Source organism: Ailuropoda melanoleuca, chromosome 13 (genome assembly GCF_002007445.2).
Source record: "Ailuropoda melanoleuca isolate Jingjing chromosome 13, ASM200744v2, whole genome shotgun sequence".
Taxonomy (NCBI): domain Eukaryota; kingdom Metazoa; phylum Chordata; class Mammalia; order Carnivora; family Ursidae; genus Ailuropoda; species Ailuropoda melanoleuca.
The window spans coordinates 70197632-70219329 of record NC_048230.1 but is presented as its reverse complement, the minus strand read 5'-3'; positions in this window follow the sequence as shown (position 1 = coordinate 70219329).

The following is a 21698-nucleotide window of genomic DNA, read 5'->3' as shown; positions in this document are numbered from 1 at the left end:
AGACTGACTATCACTTTCCCAAGGTTAAGTAACCATTCGTGGCTAGAGAAGGGGGCATAGAAGGGAATACCTGGAGACAGGGGCAATTTTTTTAAACAACTAGCAAAATGCCCTTTGGCTACTTTCATTACCCACCAGGAGCTCTTGACAATATCTTTCTAAACATATAAGCTTCTTAGCAATGATTGTTAAGAGGAATATAGGTGTGAGAGTAAATCTATTCTTTTTCTGTCATTTTTGCATGCTTTGTTGTAATAAATTTGGACAAAAAATTGAAGTATAAACCTAAATTCACAGCCCAAAGACAATGGCCATTAACATTTCAGTTTGCTCCTTTCCACACTTTTTTCAGCACCATTTTGAATGGCAGTAAATATTCCGTCGCATTGGTGTGCCATGGTACGTTTTCACCATTCCTCTATTGTTAGACACTTAAGGTGTTCCCAATTTTCATTCTTTTTTAAAAAAGATTTATTTATTTGAGAGAGAGAGAGAAAGAGAGAGTATGGGGAGGGGGGGAGGGAGAGAGAGAATCTCAAGCAGACTCCCAGCTGAGCGCAGAGCCTGACATGGGGCTCAATCTCATGACCCCAAGATCACGACCTGAGCCGAAATCAGAAGTCAGATGCTTAACTGACTGAGCCACTCAGGCACTCCCCCCCACAATTTCATTCTGATAAATTATTCTGTGATTACTTGTGATTTCTGTCTTGTCTTATGATTACTGTGATTACTGTCTTGCCTTATAAATCTTTGTTCATGGGGCACCTGGGTGGCTCACTCGGTTAAGTGTCTGCCTTCGGCTTAGGTCATGATCCTGGGGTCCTGGGATCGAGCCCCACATTGGGCTCCCTGCTTAGCAAGGAGTCTGCTTCTCCCTCTCCCTCTTCCCCTCCCCCTACTCATGCTCTTTCTCTTGCTTGCTCACTCTCTGCCTCTCAAATAAGTAAATAAATAAAATCTTTAAAAATAAACAAATAAATAAATTTTTGTTCAGATCTCTGATTATTTACTTAGAAATTCTCAGAAGTGTGATTTATAGTTTTTGGTAAGTACTGCCAAATTGTCCTCCAAAGAGATGACTGTGGTGATAAAACGTAACTAATATTATTGAGTGCTTAATATATTCCAGGCACCGTGCTGAGGCTTTTATGAATTATATTTATATAATATATGAATTACATATATGAATTATTTTATGAAATATATATATAAAATATATTATTTGCCATAACCTTAGAAGGAAGATACCCCTATTGTGCCCATTTTACAGAACAGGAAACAAAAGCTCGGAGACATAAATTAAACTGCATGTGAGTGGATGGGGGTGTGCTTATCATATCTCTGGAAGGAGACACAGGAAGCATTGATGATTTGTGTGATCCCAACGGGTTGCTGGGTGGCTGGGGATCATTGGTAGGAGGTGGGCTTTTCACTGTGCATTCTCTCTATCTTTTGAATCTTGAACCATGAAAATTTATTGCCTATTAAAAAATAAATTAAAAAAACCAGTTACTTTAACTTACTTTCTTAAAATACATTCAAAAGCAAATTAAGTTAAAAGTATACACTTTTTATAGGCATCATTTATTTTATTTTTAATTTTTAAAAATTTACTTGAGAGAGAGAGAACTATCAGGGGGGAGGGGCAGAGGGAGAGGGAGAAGCAAACTCCCAGCTGATCAGGGAGCCCAATGTGGGACTCAATCCCAGGACCCCAAGATCATGACCTGAGCCAAACACAGACACCTAAATGACTGAGCCACCCAGGCGCCCGAGAGCAGGCATCATTTAAAAACATAAATATGTGTAGGTCACCTTTCAAGCCCACAAATGCCAGTGATTTCCAAGTTTGAGGAAAGTCTTTAGAACAGCCCCAAACATTTGCTCTGGAAAGGGAAGGTTTCCTGCCCTGCAGAGGTGGAGAAAACAAGCCCAGTGACTTGCCCCTGGGACTGGCCTGGGACCCAGGGAGTGTCTTGGCTATGGCTTCCCAGGCCACCCTTGCTCCGGCCCCCATCTGGACTTTCCCCAGCAACTCAGCTCACACTGTCCTCCTGCCGGATGTCCAGGCTGCTCAGTTTCCTCAGTGGCTCCACACTGGATGTGACCATCAAGGCTCCCTTAGCACTGCCCCAGACCAGATCCGGCCAAGTCTCGCTTGCTCTGCAGAACTGCCAGCCCATCTTCACCGGGATCCACATGCGAACACGGTAGGTGCTGTGCAGGGAGGGCTCAGCGCTGTGCAGGGTGCAGTGCGGGACGATGCTATGCATAGTGGCAACGACCAGGCTCACGGGGGACCGCAGCCAAGGTACAGCAAGCCACACCACCAGAGCATCTCTCTTCTCACTTCAACCTCTGCCCAGGTTTCTCCACCAGGGAACTAGATTTCTAAACAGGAGAGGTTAGCTTCTTGCTAGAAGCCCATGTCTTCCCTGAAAGTGGCCCTGAGTGTTGCATGGTCCCTTATCTGGGCAGGATCCTGGGCAGATGGATCCTGGGCAGAATCTCTGTCCTAACACTTCTCACATTATGTTGTACCTGAGTGCATGCCTACGTGAACTCTGTGGGAGCAGAAGCTGCCTTATATTTATGATTCATTTGTTCATTTATTCACTCAACAAATGTTGAGCCAGTCACTACAGTGCTGTTCCTGGAGATACAGTGGAGAGAAAGAGAAGAATGAATAGATGGTTGGATGGGCAGATGAATGGATGAGTGTGAGGATGGATGGCAGGGAGGATGGGTGGCTGGGAGGATGGATGGATGGACAGATGGATGGATGGGTGGATAGATACAGGATGGATGGGTGTACGGATGGAGGGATGGATTGAAGGGTAAAAAAATAAACTGATCGCTCAAAAGCACTTTTGTGGTCTCCCCTAAAAACCTAAGCTTTGTTCACCAGATGAGGTCTAAAAATGCATGCTTACTCAGTTTAAGAGCAATAAGATAAGGGTTAATCAGATTCTGTAGCATTATATTTCAGACAAACCAGTCCCCAAAAAGGTGTCCAGAGGCTGGGCTGGAAACCCAATTACCACCTAACGGATGATCTCCAGGATCATTATTTCATAGTTGAGAAAGACGTCGTAAATCATCGATGGGCACTATAACTCAGGGTTTAAAAAGACAGGCAGGCTAGCCTGAGAACCCAACTGACTGCTGTCTGTGATCCTTTCTAGCTCCCAGACTCTGAATTCAATGCCTTAGAACAAAGATCATAAACTTAAATGCCCATTAAGGGGAGGAAATTAGCAGAAATTAGCAATTGGGCTCCAGTTAAGAGAAATACAACATACAAGCTCCATTTCAATGTTATGGATGCAGTAGAGAATGGAGGGCTGTGGCAAACCCACCTTTATATACCTTATCTAAAGAGACCAGTCCCTCTTTGGCTCCGGCTGACTGGTCGTTTGGGAAGGTGGGCCCAGTCTTGTCTGATTTCTGTACCTTAAACAGAAACTGGACATTTGGATTTTTATGTAAAGTTACTTAATTTTTAAATTCTGAAAACTCACTGTAAAATTTTAAAAGACTGTCCTTGCAAAAGAAAGCACACCTGCAGGCCTCTTTTGGCCTGCCACCTACCACTTGGCACCTATTATTCGAGAACATGGTTTCTAAGAGGAATTGCTTTCTACGCACCTTAAACCAAGTCACAGGGGAGGTAAAAGCTTCCACCCGTTTAGGAGATGCTAGAGGCCCTCCTGATGATGGGTTGTCCTCCAGCCCATCTTTTTCTTTCACTTAACGAATCCTCACCACAGCTCTGTTTTACATATTACACACGAGAGGCACAGAGATGTTATGTACGTTGGACGAGGTCACACAGCCAGGAGGTAGTGCTCTGGGAGGCAAACAGTCTGTGTTTTGAACGATTATGGTCATTTGAGTCAGCAGACGCCAAAGCGCTTAGACTCGTCTCTGGAGTGGAAAACACATTTTGTAACTATTAGCTGTAACTGTCGTTATTTTAATTGCCCCTGTTCCCCTTCCCAGCCTGCTCTCTTCAGCAACAAAAGTCATGCTGACACAGGCCCTGCGGAATTCCTTACCCACCATGGTAAGTTTGACAAGGTGGGCCCGGAGACCTGCAGGTCAGCTGGAGGGACAGACGAACAGCCACGGTGGGGACAGGCAGCCCAGGCAGGCGGTTGTAACCCCAGACCCTGCGGCCCCTGGAACTTTGCTGTCCTGTCCTTTGTCTGGGTCCCTGATGCTGGGGGAAAGGGGAGAGAAAGGGACACTTACTGAGGGACTAATGTGTGCCAAGTAGTTTTCACCTGTGGAAGAGGGAGATTTGTGTTGTGTTTACAAAAGACTCTGATAAAATCACTGCTCTGTATGTGGCCGGTCAGAGGCTGGGCCGGGCTGAACTGGGCTGGACTGGACTGGACCGGGCTGGACCGGACTGGGCCAGGCTGGACTGGGTTGGACTGGGCTGGACTGGGCTGGACTGGACTGGACCAGGTTGGACTGGGCTGGACCGGACTGGGCTGGACTGGGCTGGACTGGGCCAGGCCTGGCCAGCAGGGCGGCCCAAGTCTCCTGTCACAGTCGCTGTCTGCACTTCAGTTGTACCCAGTGGTCCGTTTCTGGTTCCACATCATCCATCAACAGTCAAGCATTCTGAAAAGTAAGATGTGGGGCAGGCCTGATGAGACATTGCAGGGGCCACCACACCCACTCCTGTTTTCTCCCCTTCATGGCTTCCAGACAGATTTTTCTGAATCACACCTCTGATCAGAATCTTCTGTAGCTTCCCATTACCGAGAGGATCGAATTCAAAGCCCCAGAGCTGGCAGGTAAGGTCTTTCCTGCAACGGCTCCAGCCTTATTCTCCTCTGTCCCCCTCCTGCTGCTCCAGCCAGCCGACCTCAGACATCCCATATACTCCAGGCCCTTTTGACCCATCATAGCTTTGCTCTGAATGATTTCTTATGCCCTCCTTCTGCCTGGAAAAATCCCAGGCCCCTTCAGAGTGTGACTCCAATGGTTTGTCTTCCCCAAAGCCTTTCCAGATCCCTCCAGGAAGAATGACTCCCTCCTGAGGGCTGCCATGGCATTTGCACGCCCATCCACCATGCTTATCATATTGTGTAGGAATTGTTGGTTTCTTCCACCAGAACAGAAGCTCCTGGAGGGGAGGGACTCTGTCGTAGTCTTTCTTGTGTTTGTCGCCTAGTAGAGCACAGAGCAGGCACTCCATATACACTTTGCTGGAGTATGAATTGGAGATGGAAGGGGGAAATGTGGATGAATGGAACAAAGGACAGAAGTATGAATGAATGGTAAAATAGAAAAATGAAAACACGTATGGAGGGGTGGGTGGATGGAAGAATGAATGAGAGGATAGGTAAATACAAGGAGGTTTGGACAGAATATGATGAAAAAAGAATGGAAGGAAGGGAGAATGGAGGAAAGGGAATTTAGGCGTAGTGATGATTAGATGGAAGAATAGAGGGAAGATAGGAAAATGACGTGGATATAAGAGAAGCAGGAAAGATGAAGGAGGATGGATGGATGCACAGATAGATGGATGGACAGATTACTACGCGCCAAGTTAAGAATGTTCTCTTGTGTGGAAAGACTGTAGGGCCCTGGGGCTACGATGTTTTTTCCTGAAATTTGGGAATTGTCTCCCCCTCGTGGATAAATCTGTGTAAGACAGGGACAAAGGAAGGAGTTTTATCGTCTGTATTTCAGGCAACTTCATCTCTTGGGTCTCCTTTTGTCCTCTGTCACCTCTGTCCCTCTCTCTCCTTCAGATGTCCACTCCCTTGGGTTGTTTAGGAACCTTTACTCTGCTCTCACCCAAGCGCCCCCATCATCTGAGCCTCATTACCGCCTGGACTTTCAGGTACAAGCAGCGGCTTCTCCCCTGAGGAATCTTCTGAGATTAGCCGTATTTTCACATCTGAGACTAGCTCAATGGTGGCCTCACTCCTTCACTCCCTGGGGTCCCCTTGGCCAGGCAAATGTGTCACAGCTGCCCTGTTAGGGGAGGCACGTGTATTGGAGGCTAACATTTCTGAAATTGGGGATATGTCTTATATTCAGTGGTATGTCATCGTCTAATTGGCTATTTAAATAAACTCTCAGTGGCACATTAAATAATGTATATCATAATCAATGGTATTTTGACATGCATGAAATATAGTGTAATGATTAGATGAGAAGATGTCTGGTTATTTGTCCAGCACAGAGTAGGGACTCAAAACTTAGTGATTTATTTCCCTTTCCCCTTGACTTAAATATTAAAAAAAAAAAAATCAAGTTAGTTACTTGACATCACAATATGTGGGGTCCATGCTGGAGGAGGGGTCCGCGACGGTGGAGGGGTCCGCGCTGGTGGAGGGGTCCGCGCTGGAGGAGGGGTCCGCGCTGGTGGAGGGGTCCGCGCTGGTGGAGCGGTCCGCGCTGGAGGAGGGGTCCGCGCTGGTGGAGGGGTCCGCGCTGGAGGAGGGGTCCGCGCTGGAGGAGGGCTCCGTGCTGGAGGAGGGGTCCGTGCTGGTGGAGGGGTCCGTGCTGGAGGAGGGCTCTGTGCTGGTGGAGGGGTCCGCGCTGGAGGAGGGCTCCGTGCTGGAGGAGGGGTCCGTGCTGGTGGAGGGGTCCGTGCTGGAGGAGGGCTCTGTGCTGGTGGAGGGGTCCGCGCTGGAGGAGGGCTCCGTGCTGGAGGAGGGGTCCGTGCTGGTGGAGGGGTCCGTGCTGGAGGAGGGCTCTGTGCTGGTGGAGGGGTCCGCGCTGGAGGAGGGCTCCGTGCTGGAGGAGGGGTCCGTGCTGGTGGAGGGGTCCGTGCTGGAGGAGGGCTCTGTGCTGGTGGAGGGGTCCGCGCTGGAGGAGGGCTCCGTGCTGGAGGAGGGGTCCGTGCTGGTGGAGGGGTCCGTGCTGGAGGAGGGCTCTGTGCTGGTGGAGGGGTCCGCGCTGGAGGAGGGCTCCGTGCTGGAGGAGGGGTCCGTGCTGGTGGAGGGGTCCGTGCTGGAGGAGGGCTCTGTGCTGGTGGAGGGGTCCGCGCTGGAGGAGGGCTCCGTGCTGGAGGAGGGGTCCGTGCTGGTGGAGGGGTCCGTGCTGGAGGAGGGCTCTGTGCTGGTGGAGGGGTCCGCGCTGGAGGAGGGCTCCGTGCTGGAGGAGGGGTCCGTGCTGGTGGAGGGGTCCGTGCTGGAGGAGGGCTCTGTGCTGGTGGAGGGGTCCGCGCTGGAGGAGGGCTCCGTGCTGGAGGAGGGGTCCGTGCTGGTGGAGGGGTCCGTGCTGGAGGAGGGCTCTGTGCTGGTGGAGGGGTCCACTCTGGAGGAGGGGTCCACGCTGGCCTCTCCTGCACCCTTCCCGTCTGAGCTTCTTCTAAGCATGAACATCATCCTACCAGCACCTCAATTCATGGGAAGTTCTGATTATGAGGAATGTGTTTTTTTCCACAAAGTGGGACCTTCAGGGTCCTGGGAACCAACAGCCCCCATGCCTTCCGGCACCCAGCTGTCCAGGGTCAGAAGTGGGGGTCCGGATTCTAGGAATAGCTCTCCACCAGCTCTCTGTAAGACATGGGCAAAGCTGTTCACATCTCTGAGTCTCCTTTTTATAATCCTGTCTATAATCCCTATATTGCAAGTTTGTTGTGAGGATCAAATGAGAGGCTCAGGGCCTGGCACGCAGATGGTGCTCAATTAATAGAGGCTTTCTGGTTTTCCCCAGGACAAACATTTCCTGGCCTCTTTCAATAACTGACTGATTGAAAGTAAGTTTTTCTTCTTATATGCAACCCCATTGGCCTCCAACCTCACTGCCTTCTTCAGCGTTGAGCAGTCCTTTCTCAAGGGTTCTGAAAACCGGTGTAAAAGTCCTGGGGCCATGGAGAGCCCACCTGACACAGAATCCATATTTGACCCAGAATGAGCACTAAAGCTGGGTTTTTAGATAGCAGTGCCACAGTGACCAGCATTACAGTGGGGTTCCTGAGATAGCCCACTCCACAGTGATTAGTGTTACACTGGAGTTCTAGGGTCTCCTATTCCATTGCGATTCTTGTAGATTTTTCCAAAGTAGCCCATTCCATAGTGATCAGTGTTAGAGCCAAGTTCTTGGGATAGCCCACTAAATAGTCACCAGCATTAAGGTGGAGCTCCTGAACTAACCCACTCCACGGTGAAGAGTTTTGTCAAGAGAGTCACTCACTCTGTAATAATTAACCCTTCAATAACTTTGCTGAAATTTTCTACTCCACGGTGATCAGTGTTGTGGGATTCCTGGGATATCCTACCCAAAAGGGAAGACTACTACAATGGTGTTCCTAAAATATTTCACTATTGCAGTCAGTTATTGGGATATCTCATTCCATAGTGAAGGTATTACCACTGGGTTTCCGGGCTAGCCCATTCTCTTGGTGTTAAAGTGAGGTTGTTCTTAGTATTATGGTTAAGTTTCCAGGCTATCCCATGTTATGGTGAAGAGCATTGTGGTGAGATTCCTGGGATATCCCACAACTCTATTATGAGAAGCTTTCCAATAAAGCCAACAGATTTCTGAGTCTTAGAGGAGTTTTTTTGTTTGTTTGTTTTTTTAATCACATCACTGTTTTCACTCTATTTTCCAAATCCCCTATGCTCTATGCTCTCCTGGCCAGACTTCAGAACTATCATCATAGCTTGCCTCCCCTAGGTTTCTCACCAAGATTGGGTCCCTGGCAAGAGGCAGGGGGAGGAGACAAGACCCCCCTCAAGTAGGAGGGACAGCAAATAGTCTCCCTGGGGAGCCAGGAATAGCCCGACTCATCGGAGAGCCCTCCAGCTGCTTCCCTGGGGCTTCTCCATGATTGTGATGAAAGGCAGGGAAGACGACCAGAAAGAGCCCTGGCCTGGGCATCCCAAGCCCTGCGCCCAAGCCACAGTTCAGCTCCCAGCTCTCCAGGTGACCTCATACGAGTCCCATCTTCTCTCTGGGCCTTTCCTCTCCCACCTGTAAAAAATCCACAGTCTCTAAAGGCCTTTCCCTCAACGATGCGTGTTGGGGACACGGGAGAGGACAAGACCGGAGGCCAGAGGGCCCTCTGGACAAACCATGGCCTATCTCACAGTGGCATCTTTCCGTGTCTCTCTTTGCTGCCAGTTGCAGAGACTCAGCCATGCTCCTATCTGTAGGATCAACATGGCACCCCTGCCGGGACTATGGTAAGGACTTTTAAACCCTGGAGAGTCCCTGTGGAGCTCTCTGACCCCATCTCGAGGGACTGTCATCTTCATTCACACCCCGATGATCTCCCGCAGCCAAGCTTCAGATAGTCCCTTTGTTAGAGCTTGGCTTTGGATATGCTCGAGGCTGGTAAGATGGAATACCTCTCCAGAAAGGTAGTCAGCATGGGGCCGGTTATGGCAGAAAAGCCTCTAAGAACGGAGCCAAAGGAATGGTACTGTAATGGGGGAAGGCCAGGCTGTGAGCATCGCGCCCCCACCAGGAGGTATGTACGCTCTACAGCCCAGGGTTTGAGCGTTCTCCCTGGCAGCTGCTGACGAGCTCTGAGCTGGGTTAGGACTCAGAGGCAATGGGTGCTACGCCGGGGAGATTGCCTGGGACCCTCTGACCCTGCACCCTCAGCTCCGCTTGTCTGTCCTTCGCCTTCCCCTCCTGTATAAGAAATTTGCTGCAAAGCCACTTTTTCAGTGTTTAAGATACACCTCGATAAAATTGAGGACTAAGATAACACACATTTAAAATCCCAGAAGGTCAGAACCCAGGCCTCAGAGGCCCTGGGAACCCCAGGATCTTCCCGAGGGGTGGGTGGGAATGAGCAAGGCACGGGCTCTGTGATAAGGTTTGTTTCAGGGCAGGGGTGGTCCCCATCGCAGCTCTTTGGTACAACAGTGAACGGCACAGGCGCGGGAGTCCGGTAGACCTGAGTTCAAATCCTGCTCTTCCACTGACTCTCTGAACCTCAGCTTCCTCTTCTGCAAAATGGGAGTGAAAATAGCCCCTATCTTACAGGGTAATCCTGAGAAAATGCATGAAGAGAGCTTTAAGTGCAGAGCCTGCCTAGCGAACTGCCCCCACCGGATAACAGTCTACAAATGATGAGGCAGAGGGAGCGACTGTGAAGATGTGGCTAGGAAACCTCAAGGGGGTGTAAGAACCCAGTCAAACCCTCAGCGCCACCCCTGCTCCCCACAGACGAGGCCCTACAATGATAGGGGTAGACACTGCACGAGCTTCGGCTGCCGCCCCTCCCCCATCCCTGCAGGCCCCGCGGGAGGAGTAACCAGAACAGACTGGCTGGACATCTGGGTGAGGGGGTGCAGTTCCCAGACTAAACCACAAGGTGGAGCCATGCCCCTGCTAATCCGTGTTTCCTACACCCAGCCTAAGATGCTTGGGTAAAGCAGCATTTTTTTTTAATGGCGGCACTGTGCTGGGCACTTGGTTTTCATGATCTTGCTTGATTTTCTTTCTTTCTTTTTAGATTTTATTTATTCATTTCACAGAGAGAGAGAGAGAGCACAAGCAAGGGGAGCTTCAGGCAGAGCGGGCAGAAGGAGAAGCAGGCTCCCCACTGAGCAGGGAGCCCAATGTGGGGCTCGATCCCAGGATCCGGGATCATGATCTGAGCCAGAGGCAGATGCTTAACCGACTGAGCCACCCAGGCACCCCCATTAGCTCCATTTTAAATGTGGAGAAACTGAGGCTCAGAGAAGCTATATGACTAAATACAAAGGCTAGGGAGTCAGAATTCATGGGCTCAAATCCCAGTTCTTCAGCCTCCTGGGTACTTAACCTGTCTCCCTCAGTCTTTCCATTTGAGAAATGGGGCTAATAATAGCAACAACGTTATGGTAGTTAATAGACTTTAGCTATTTGTTTGTAAGTAGGCTTCACACCCAGCGCGGAGCCCAATGCAGGGCTTGAACTCACAACCTTGAGCTCAAGACCTGAGCTGAGATCAAGAGTCGGATGCTTAACCCACTGAGCCACCCAGGCGCCCCTGTAGCTACTTGTTTTATTCTGTGTCCAGCCCTGTGCTGTGCACCTTACATGAGTCATTCACGTGGTCTTCACAGCCACCTTTGGAAGTGGCTGTTAATATCCCTGTTTTGCAGACAAGGAAACCGAGGCTCAGAAAGGCTAGCTGCCTGCCCCATTTCCACACAGCTAGATGGACGCAGAGTGAAATTCCAACCCAGCTCTTCTGGCAGAGAGCAGTAGGAGGCGGGGGTGTCTAAAGCCTCGGGGAAGAGATGCCCTAGATTCTTGTCCTGGCCTACAACTGTCCATCAAGTCCCCCATGCTGCTCTGGACTCAGTTTCCCCACTAGTACCACAAGAAACTGGGTACAGGAAGCCAAGCCCCTTTGCAGCACCCTAGTTCTATGACTCACAGTGTGGCAGCCAGGAGACCCCATCCTGGAGGGGGCATAAGGAACCCACAGTGAGGGGAGGGCCCCAAGACCAGGGATCTCCCCATACCCTGCACAAAGCAACCCCTGAGCTCCAGCCTCTCCAGGCCTTCCTCGTGTCCCATGCGCCCGTGGCCTGAGGACACACTGACAGTGGTGGCTCACAAGGCCATTCTGGCCCAGTGACACATAAGATAGCATCCATTCCCTCAACGTCCTTTTCCAGCACCGTCTTCGTGAACAACACGAGGGGCCCTGTGGGCCTGGAGCAGAGTTGCATGGAGCCAGATGGCGAGACAAAGAAGGGAGACAGGATGGAAGTGGAGTGGCCTTTGGTGTTCTCCCTGAAGTCTCTGCAGCACCCCCAGCACCTGGTGTCCTTGGTCCAAAGATAAACAATCCTGGGAGGGCTCCCATTGCCAAAGGATCCGGACTGGGAGGCTCTCAGCCTGCTTGTTCTTTCAGGCAACAAATACAGTCAGGTCCCGTTTGATGTGAATCTGATTTATGCAAATATGAAACGATGTCCGGCGAAATATTAATGAAGTTTCATTTCGTGAACAGAAAGTTAATTTTTTTCATTGTTTAGAGCACACAACACACTCCCATCTCTCCCTCCTTAGGAAGAATCAAGGTCCTTTCCTTTGACACCCCACTCCCTCCAGCTCCTCCCTGCCTCTCTCTTCCCCTTCTCAGCCTTGAACTCGCACAAGAACCACCTGGGGCTCTTGTTAAAATGCAGGTCCGGCTGGGGTTAGTGGGGGGTGGGGGGAGACTGCGGTTCCGCATTCCCAACATGCTCCCCACAGAGGCTGATGCTACGGGTCCCTGGGTCACCCTTTGAGCTGCAGGTTTGTCTTGGGCACATCCAGCCCCCTGCCCACCTCATTTCCAGCAGTCACCCCGCAACCCAGCCCCCCCCAGGTCCTCAACAATTTCCATGTGGAGGAAACCTGTGGACCCTTGTTGGCCTCATCTGACTTGGCCCCCTCGACCATCCTCCTGCCCCTCTGCCCATGGCGCCTCTGCCGTCTCTCGTGGGTACGTGTATCCGTACCGGCCCGGGCACTGTGATCTCTTCAGGGCTCAGCATGTAATCCCAACCGGGCCAACGGGGGTCAGTCCCAGACTTCTGAAGGAATAGCAGGGAAGAAACCCCCTCTTTCTGCTAGGGTTGTTAAGACGGGGTGTGGGCCTGGGGCTGCCAGCGGCTGCTTCTGCCGCCTCCTGGGGGCAGTCCGTTTGAGAACGAAGCCAGTGAAGAAGAAAGCAGAGCCACGTCCTGAAGAGAAGCGCAGTCCTGAAAATTTCCTTTGAGCCCTTGGATTTTCAGCCCGCCTGAAACCCATGGCCTTTCAAGTTATGTGAGCAAGGACTCCCTTACACACTTGTCAGTTTGGGTTGTCTTTCCCATGACAAGTGACCCAAGGAACGCTGATGGGTGTGACTGACAAACACGCTTCAGTTCACTCTGTGTCAGCCTCCCTGGGGAGTGAAGTGAATCCCAGACAGACCTTGGCCTCCCCAAGTTGACAAGTGTGTGTGTGTGTGTGTGTGTGTGTAAGGAAGAGCCCTGTCCAAAACTTACAGTGCGGAGAGTGAGCAGGGCCAGCGGAGTGAGCCAGTGAGGGCTTCATAGAGGAGGCACCCTGAAGAAGGGGAGACCTGTCGGGGTGTGACATCCTCAGAGCTGGTCCCAGGCACTGGGAGGAGGTGCGGCAAAGCAGGCCAGGAGGCCAGAGAGGAGGCCGTGGGGGTGCTCCAGAAGGGACAGAGAGCCTGAGAAGGAGGGGGGTACAAGGAGGTCCCACCAGACCGGAGTCCCAGGAGGAAAGGCAGGCAGCTCTGCAAGTCTCCCCAGACTTCGTCCTCCCCAATGACTTGAGCGGCCATCAGTTAGCTACCGCTCTGGAACTCTGCCTCCTTCTTTCACTTAATGCCCCCCCCATCCCTCCTCACCAGGATCAGCACCTGATTTTAGAGAGGGGGCTCTGAGAACTGATTTGCCTGGCCTAAAATCACACAGCTGGTAAGAAGCAGGGTCGGGATAGAGACCCTGCCCCACTACCCGCCCTCTGCCCTTCCCTGAGCAAGCACTGCCGAGCTATCTTCACTGAGCACTTACCCCCAGCGCTGGGGGGCTTAAATCACACCTAATTCCCACACCACTTTCAGCAAATTGGGCTTCATGATCTCTATTTTGCAAATGAGGATTGGAGGCTCAGAGAGCTGATGTAATTTGCCTGAGGTCACACAGACAGAAAGTAGGAAGGTGAGGACTGGTTAGTTACCAAAAGCCCCAGCCAGACAAACATACTCAAAGCGACCCCAGATTCGGAAATGATGCCAACATCTGTCTTCTGTCTTATCTGTCCCCACCTATACCATAATGTCTTATCACCTCCTCTTTCAAGTCCCAAAGTGCTCAGTTCAACCTAATTCGGTGTTTATGAAGGGACTTCATCAGGACTGGGCTCTGTGCCAGGGACAGCAGCGAAGCCTCAAGAGGAAACATTCTGACCATTTGTAGGGTTTTCAAAGTACAGAACATTTTCAAGTATGTTACCTGCTCGGTATGTATGTTTGCCTCTACTCTGTGCTGGTGGGATCTGAGGATAGATGCACATATGAGTGCTGTCTGGGGCCCAGAGCCTGGCATGGGGCAGGCCAGAATAGAAGCTCCATAAATATGTGATGAATGAATGGATGATGCGATGAGTGGATGGCTGAAGGGATGGGAGGATGAACGGGAAAAGGGAGGGAGGGAGGGAGAGAGGGATAGGATTCTAGGATCTTCTTGCTGGACTCTGGATCTCATCCCCTACATTTATCTATTCAGCCAGTTGGTCAGCCTGTCAATTAACTTGTTCTTTGCACTTTAATTCAATCCAGTGTTTCTAGGGGCTCCCCACAAGCCAGGCCCTAGGCCGGCTGCTGGAGACACAAGGAGGGCAGAGCCATGAGCCCCAGACACAAAGGAATTCCAATCTAACAGAGAAGAAAGAGCTAGCACATGCTCCTTCAACTAATACGCTTTTACTTACGGAGTGCTTCCTCTGACACTGACCTTGGGCTGGGTGGTGCTAGGGAGGCAGAGACGGATCAGAGTGCTTCCTACCCCTGAAGGGCTCACACAGTCTGAGCATGGACTCTGGGACCAGGTGACCTGGGCTCAGATTCCCAGGACTCGCTATGTGTGTGACCCTAAGCAATTCACTTGGCCTCTTTGTGCCTCGGTTTCCTCATCTATAAAATGGGAACGAAATAGCACCTGCCTCTGGTTGTTCGGGGCAGTGAGCAAGCGTGAGACTATGTTTTCTTGCACTCGTGAGCTGAGGGCAGCGGCTCAGCCAGCGTCCTGGGGGGTGGCCCATCTTTGGGACAGGTTCCTCTCAGACTCTAACACAGGGCGTGGCACCCGGGAGGTGCCCCATGAATGGTGATCAAATGGAAGAGTGGCCCCAGCTCAAAACAATTTACATTTGTTAAATGAATGAACAAATGGGTAAATGAAGGAATGAATGAGGAAAATGAGAGCTGAAAAAACAAAATGCCTTGCCTCTAAAATCGGAAAAACAGCAATGTCAAAACCGCGACGTGTGTAATTAAAGGTCTTCAGACGATAACATCATGACAACTTTATTCATTGTTATGTGTAGCAGTCATGAAAATGGCAATGTGTTGGAAAACATTTGTTACTCGGATCTTCCTTATTTGCCAAGAATTCCTGGGTGGGCAGTTCAGCGTGGGAAATTAGGGCTTATTATAAATTGAATGAATTATTCGTACCAGACTCATTTCAAAGGAAAAAGTGATCATCCTTTCAGCCTTTTTACAGTAAAATAAAGGAATTTCACTCCGTGGTGACAGCAATCCGCCATCGCCTAGGGAATGGGTGGGGGGAGCCGGTGGGCAGAGCTTCAGCCCAGCCCCCAGCCCCCCACTCCCCACCCTGCCACCTCAGCACCCCCCTTCTCTGGTCTCAGTGGGCTGGATGATCTTCTAGGACCTTCCTTGCCAGGGAATTGAGCCGTGTTTGGAAAAAGATACCAGCTCCGAGGTTAAGGGCTGGGTCAGTGGGACCAGGAAGCTGCCAGAGTGAGGATTAGGAGTCACGCCGAGGTAGCTTGTCCCAGAGTTCAGACAGCTAATCCTTAATGCCTCGCTGGAGATTTTCAATGAGAAATTCATCCCACGACCCTCAAGGCTGGGGCCCTTGTCCCCAAAAGCCAAATACCTGCCATGGAAGAAGAACCGCCCGTACATACCTGGAGAGCGGGGAGAGAGGGGCAGGATGTCACCTCTTCTCTTTCCGGGATGACCCGGACGTGCGGGCCTGGACCTCAGATGACCTCTGAGAGTACCGACCGCCCCGCCAGCCACCGAAGACCCTTCCTGTGCCCCCTTGCACTCATGGCCCGGGGGGGTTTGGAGAATGTCTGCTGGGGTGGAAGGGGGCAGTGACGAGGCACCCCAGCATCGTACCAGCCCCACACTGATGTCCTGTTATGGCACGTCACAGCAGACTGGAGCAGCACGGAGCCCGGCACTCGCACCCAGAGCGGAGAAATGGGCTCAGAGGGGCCAGGGATGCCCGAGGCCACAGCTGAGGGGAGAAGTCAGCCTGGCCAGCCAAGCCCATGCTCTGGGCCACCTCCCAGACCCAGGGTCACCAGGAGCAAGCAGGGGCCAGAGAGAGAAAGGAAAGGTGGGTTATACCATAATGGCTGGGGAGAGGCAGGTGCATGTGGAAAGTACTGGAGACAGAACGCATGGCTCTCCCTTGGGGAGCTAGCTGGGGACAAAGTCCCTGACCTGTGTGTAGGAATTATCATAGCAACTCAACAAACTTTTCTACTTTTCTTCCATGAGGGGTCATTATGGCACTGAAGACATGGCAGGGAACAAAACAGACAGACTCCCGGCCTCCCGGGGCTTCCATTCTAATGGGAGGGCTCATGGATGTATACATGGTACCTTGTCTGCTCTCCTAACCGGTCCGACGAGACAGGCACACTTGTGCCCACTTTACAGATGAGTAACCTGAGAAAGGTAAGGTCGCAGGGTTAGTAAATGGCCAAGCGAGGATTTGAACCCAGGCCTGTTGCGCTCTTGTCACCCTCCCAATTTCCCTGGTCTCCTAAACGGTCCGCTGCATCACCACTCACCGTTTACTGCGGTGATGATGATGATGATGGTGGGAACTGGGGTCCATGGCACACATTCTCCAGCAGGAACGGAGCTGGGCTTTCCACTCACGCTTCCGCATTTAGGCCCCGCGAGCAACTCTTCTGAGGCAGAGACCATTCTAAGTCTCATTCTGTGGTAAAAAAACAGAGGCTCAGAGAGGTGAGGGCACTTGTCTGCTGTCACACAGTCAACAAGGGGAGAGACTGAGACACACACCCAAGGTCAACTAGCGTAGATATGCTCAAGCCGAGCTAGAGGGACCGTGAGCCATCACCGAGGCTCCGCTCGCCCCTCCTGAATGGCGGCAGACCTCCCTGATCCAACACCCACCCCCAGCCCGCGAGCTTCCCTCGGGGGGCATCTCAGCAGGATGCTCGATCCGGGCCCTGCCATCAGAGTCATGCACGAGACCAGAGTGCTCAGACTTCCCTAAACCGACCCAGGAGGGGAAACTGAGGCCCAGCGAGGAAATGCACCTGGCTGGGGTCATGTACCAGCAGCTAACAGAGCCAGAACTGGTCGGCACTGGTATCCTGGAGGCCTGAGCCCACGTTAGCTCACCAGGACTTCACGGCACACGGAGATCAGAAGCACAGTCGCCATTAACTGAGCATTAAGCAGACTGGATACATGGTCTCATTTCACCTTCTCCATTACGCCATGGTGGCCGGGCTCCGTGCAGGTGGGGAAACTGAGGCGGGGAGCAGTGGCGTGACCAGAAACCAGCAATACTTATAATCATCATGTGTCAAGAGCCTACTGCATGCTAACCCTTCCACACGGGTCACGCCTGGAAGTAAGGCCTGTTGTTGGTCCCATGTCCCGCATCGGGAACGTGAATCTTAGCGAAATAACACCACTTGTCCAGGTCATTCAGCCAGCAATAGGCAGAGAGAGAGGATTCAAACCCGGGCCTGCCCAAGCCCGGAGCCAGGCTCTGACCAGCACCCTCCATGTCCCCTCAGCACCCTTTGGATTTCCATGGGCCAGTGCCAGGCCTGAGGCCTGGGCTGTGTTTCCAGGGCGGGAAAACTCTCTTCAGAGGTTTCAGCATCGCCCTCAGCTCCAGGCCCCATGGCCAGAGGAAGAGGGCTAGATGTTTGCAGAACTAGGTGCCAGGCAGCCAGGGAGGGTGTTCCGATGACTGGTCCAAGGCCACCCAGCAAGGCTCTACTGGAGGGGGTCTCCAGGTCCCAGCCCCAGGCTTGGGGATCCCGGGCTGCCCCCTCCTCCCTGCTCTGTGCTCTCATGGTGGGGCCACGGTCAGCGTATGCAGAGCCAGCTCTGGAGCCACCAGTCCTTTCCCACCCTTGCCCGGGCCACGTTCGTGTGAATGACAGGCCCGCCGGTTCTTGCGGAGCTGCAGGGGAGGGAGCGGAGAAGCCATACACGCCATGCCACTGAGCCCTCTGCCAGGGCTCCCCAGCCTCATGCCAAGCGGCACACTGGAGTTGCCTGTGGCCTGTTCCAGGTTGACACGGGTCCAATGCAGCAGGCGTTACAACCAACTCAAATAGCAGAGGCCGAGGGATAAACAGGATGTTCAAGCTCAAAGACTCTGCTGCCTGGCCAGATGGCCTCAGTGTGACAGGGGTGGAAGGACCTTCCCTGGGCACCCAAACGCCCAGTTCCTGTTTGGGTAAGGCCTGGCCAAGCCACCCCCTTTCTCTGGGCCTCTGTTTCCTCCACGGGTAAGGGGGCTCTCAAAGCCTCCTCAAGGGGTTGTTGTGAGGACTGCCTGGCGAAAGTGACCCTAAAACACCAAGCCCAGCGCCAGGCACACAGCAGCTGTGGGGCGCTTCCCTGCACCTGCTGGGCGCGGGCCAACACGGGCACCTTCCACGGGAGGCCACGCCTGGGGCAGCCACTCTCAGTCGGCCAGGCCACAGACTTGAGGTTGCTACCTCCCAGCCCTGCCCCTTCCTGTCCACAGCGTGGCCTTGGGCAAGTGGTCCTTCCCTTGTGAGGCCCACGTTCCTCATCTGAAAAACAGGGCAGCCACACGCCCTGCGGGGTTGTGGGGGTACTGAACCAAGAAGGTGGGGAAGCACCTGGTACCGAGTGGGTACCAAATAAATGGCAGTTGTCATTCTCAATAGTCTGTTCTAGTCTGTTCTTATGGGTCTCAGTTTCTGCAGGACGGCCAGCCTACACTGTAGAGTGCTGTGCACCTGAGTGTAGGGTTGTAAGGGCCATGTCTAGGCTGAGGCTCTGGAGGTTGGCGTGGGGTCCCAGGTCATAGGACTCAAGGCACAGGGCACCTTTGGGTCATCCAGTCCGGTGGTTTCCGTTTCTGGTCAACCGCCCCCCAACCCCAGGTAGCTGGGACACAGAATGCCCCTGGGGCTCCCAGAGCCCCTGGCCCAAATTAGCTAGGGGTGCAATTCAAGTGACTGTATGGTACACATGCTTCCTAAGTCATTTTGTTTAATCTTTTTTGTGAGGCTATTGCCCAAAGTCGGAAATCCCAACAAAACTGAAGGATCTACAATAGAAGAGGAAGAGAAGCGGGTCCAAGGTCACTGCGCGGCCTTGGATGAGTCCTTCTCCTTTTCTGGGCCACAGGCTCCCCAGACTTCCTGGCAAGGAGGTTAAACTGATGCACTCCAAGCTCCCTCTGGCTTCAGGCTCTGCGATGTTTCAAGTGTAGTGTGTGACCCTTGAGAAGCCATCAGAAGGGAGGAGGCCAGCGTGAGCCTATGAACGCCTGAGTCAGGACTGCCGTGGGTACGAGTGGCAGGAATCCCACTCACACGGGCTTAAGCAAAAAAAGAAGAAAGGAAGAAGAAATTTATTCAAACTGAAAAGTTCAGGGATATGTGTGACTTCAGGCATGGTTGGATCTAGGTGCTCAAATGACATAGTTCCTCATTTCCTTAGTATCGGCTTCATTCTCCACTGGGCTTTGCCAGATAATTGTACCTGAAGTCTTTAAAGAACAAAACAGACCCAGGCAAATCCCCCCTCTTTCATTCCAAACACTGGTGACATGACCTCCGAGCTTGCGTAAGACGTTCTCATTGCAGGCAGGGACACGTATCCATGTTCTTCACAGGAGTCGAGCTTGTGCCATCTTGTTCTTGCACAGACACATACACACATGTGTATGTGTGTGAACACGTGTGCATAGGTGCTTGTTCAAGAGTTCCACACCACTGTCGGGAGTAGGATCTGGAGAGCCTCAGGAAGAAGGGGGACTAGTTTCTCCCTACTTTGGAACATTTAGGCTGGTGTATGCCAGTCTTGGGGGGTCCCCCAAACGCTTCAGCAGAAGGGGGCCCTTGAGGCTGTGGCAAGGTCCTGTCCTCGTGTGAGCCGGGCCAGGGAAGCAGCAGAGGAGTGAACGACCGGGAGAATATGGCTCCTTAAGCAGCAGGACCTTTGAGCTGCACAGGGGAGGGCAGGCCCACTACTCACTGACCTGCCTCTGTGCCACCCCAGACCCACCCCAGGGGACAGGAGCTTCTAGTCAACATCACCTCAGAGCTCAGCTGTGAGAGGCAGCTATGCCAGGGGAGAGGCAGCAGCCACGGTGGCTCCAGGAGGTCACAGCAAGGCTGGAGCCTGGAGTCTGGGGGTGGGGGTGGGAGTGGGGCTGTGAGAAAAGGAAAGAGGCGGGAAGCCTGAGGGAACCACATCCCTGCAAGGCAGGTGGGCCCAGGCAGAAAGGAAACCTGAGAAGAATCATAAACATGTACAATATCACCCTTTAAGCATGAGGCCAAGGAGATCTAGAATCATGGCTCCAGCCATGTGAAGCCACACGGGACCTCAGCAATCACCTAGTCCAATTCCTGAGCATCTCTGGTGATGGGGACCTCCCCACCTGCCTAGGTGGTGGCTGCCCTACAGGGCTCTCCAGGGAGAGGCTTGGAACATTCTAAGGATGGATCAGGGTCCTAGGGACCCACATGACAGGAAGGGCCCAGAGCGCGAGGGGGTAACAACTTGCTGGGGGCAGGGGAACGAGTTAAAACAAAAAATCCAATTGTGATTGGATTGGGACTGGTGAAAAAAGCCAGCAAGTCGCTGCGGGCGGGATAATGGGGAGCATCCGGCTGCCTCAGCTGGACTGTCAGGGAGGGTCTGAGGAGGTGGCATCTAGGGCTGGGCACAGCTGGGGAGGAGAGCTCTGGGCCAAGAGCACAGCCTATGCAAGGGCCCAAGGCAGGAAAGAGGCTGGCATCTTTCTGGAACAGAAGAAAGGCCAATAGGGGCTGGGGGGGAGAGACGGGGGTGAGTTTAGAAAGGCGGAGAGCGGACGACACAGGCTCCGCGGGCCATGGTGAGGACTCTGGGAGTAGGCTGAGTGACACCTTTCTGGCTGCTTATTGAGAGCGGAGTGAATGTGGGCGAGTGGGCAGAGGGAGACCAGGGATGAGGCTGGTGGTATGTATCTCCTGACACTGGCTGCACAGCCTCAGACAAGGCTCTCAACTTTTCTGGGCCTCACTGTTGCCCACATATATGGGGGTAATGTGGCGGCAGATTTTGTTCACTCTCAGGAGGAACTCCTGACCAACTAGATGGAACAGGCAGGCTTTGGGGGCTGGCAAGGCCTCTGTCATCACAAACACCCACACCGAGGCTGGCTCCAGCGTGCATGATGCTGTGAAGAGCTCTCAGACACCAGAGGATGGTGGGGCAGAATGACCTCCCTGGTCACTGACCCTGACTCTCTGTGGGCCATAATTCTAGCCCCACCTCTGAACCTGTCTTACTGGGTGACCTGACCTTACTGGTTGCTTCCCCTCTCTGTGCCTCAGTTCCCAAGTAAGGACAGAATTAGCTGCATAATCACTATGGGTCCTCCCACCAGACCATTCTCCTGTTCATCCACTCTCAGTCTTTACCCCAGCCCCCACTCATGATGGCCACTGTCTTGGCTGGCCACTGGAGGCTCCACGAGAACCTGGTCTTAGTCTTGGCAGAAAGATCTCTGCATGTCCATCCGTTTCAGTTCAAGCATCCTGGGTGTGACCTTTGGGTTGGAAATCTGTCTGCTCATCCTGGACAGGAGTTATTTTCTTTGGAATCTCTCTGGATGGCCTTGGAACCAGCACTTGCTTCTGTGCACAGCCTCCCATCCTGTCACCACCATATAAAGGCCACCAACACTCAGCAGAATCCC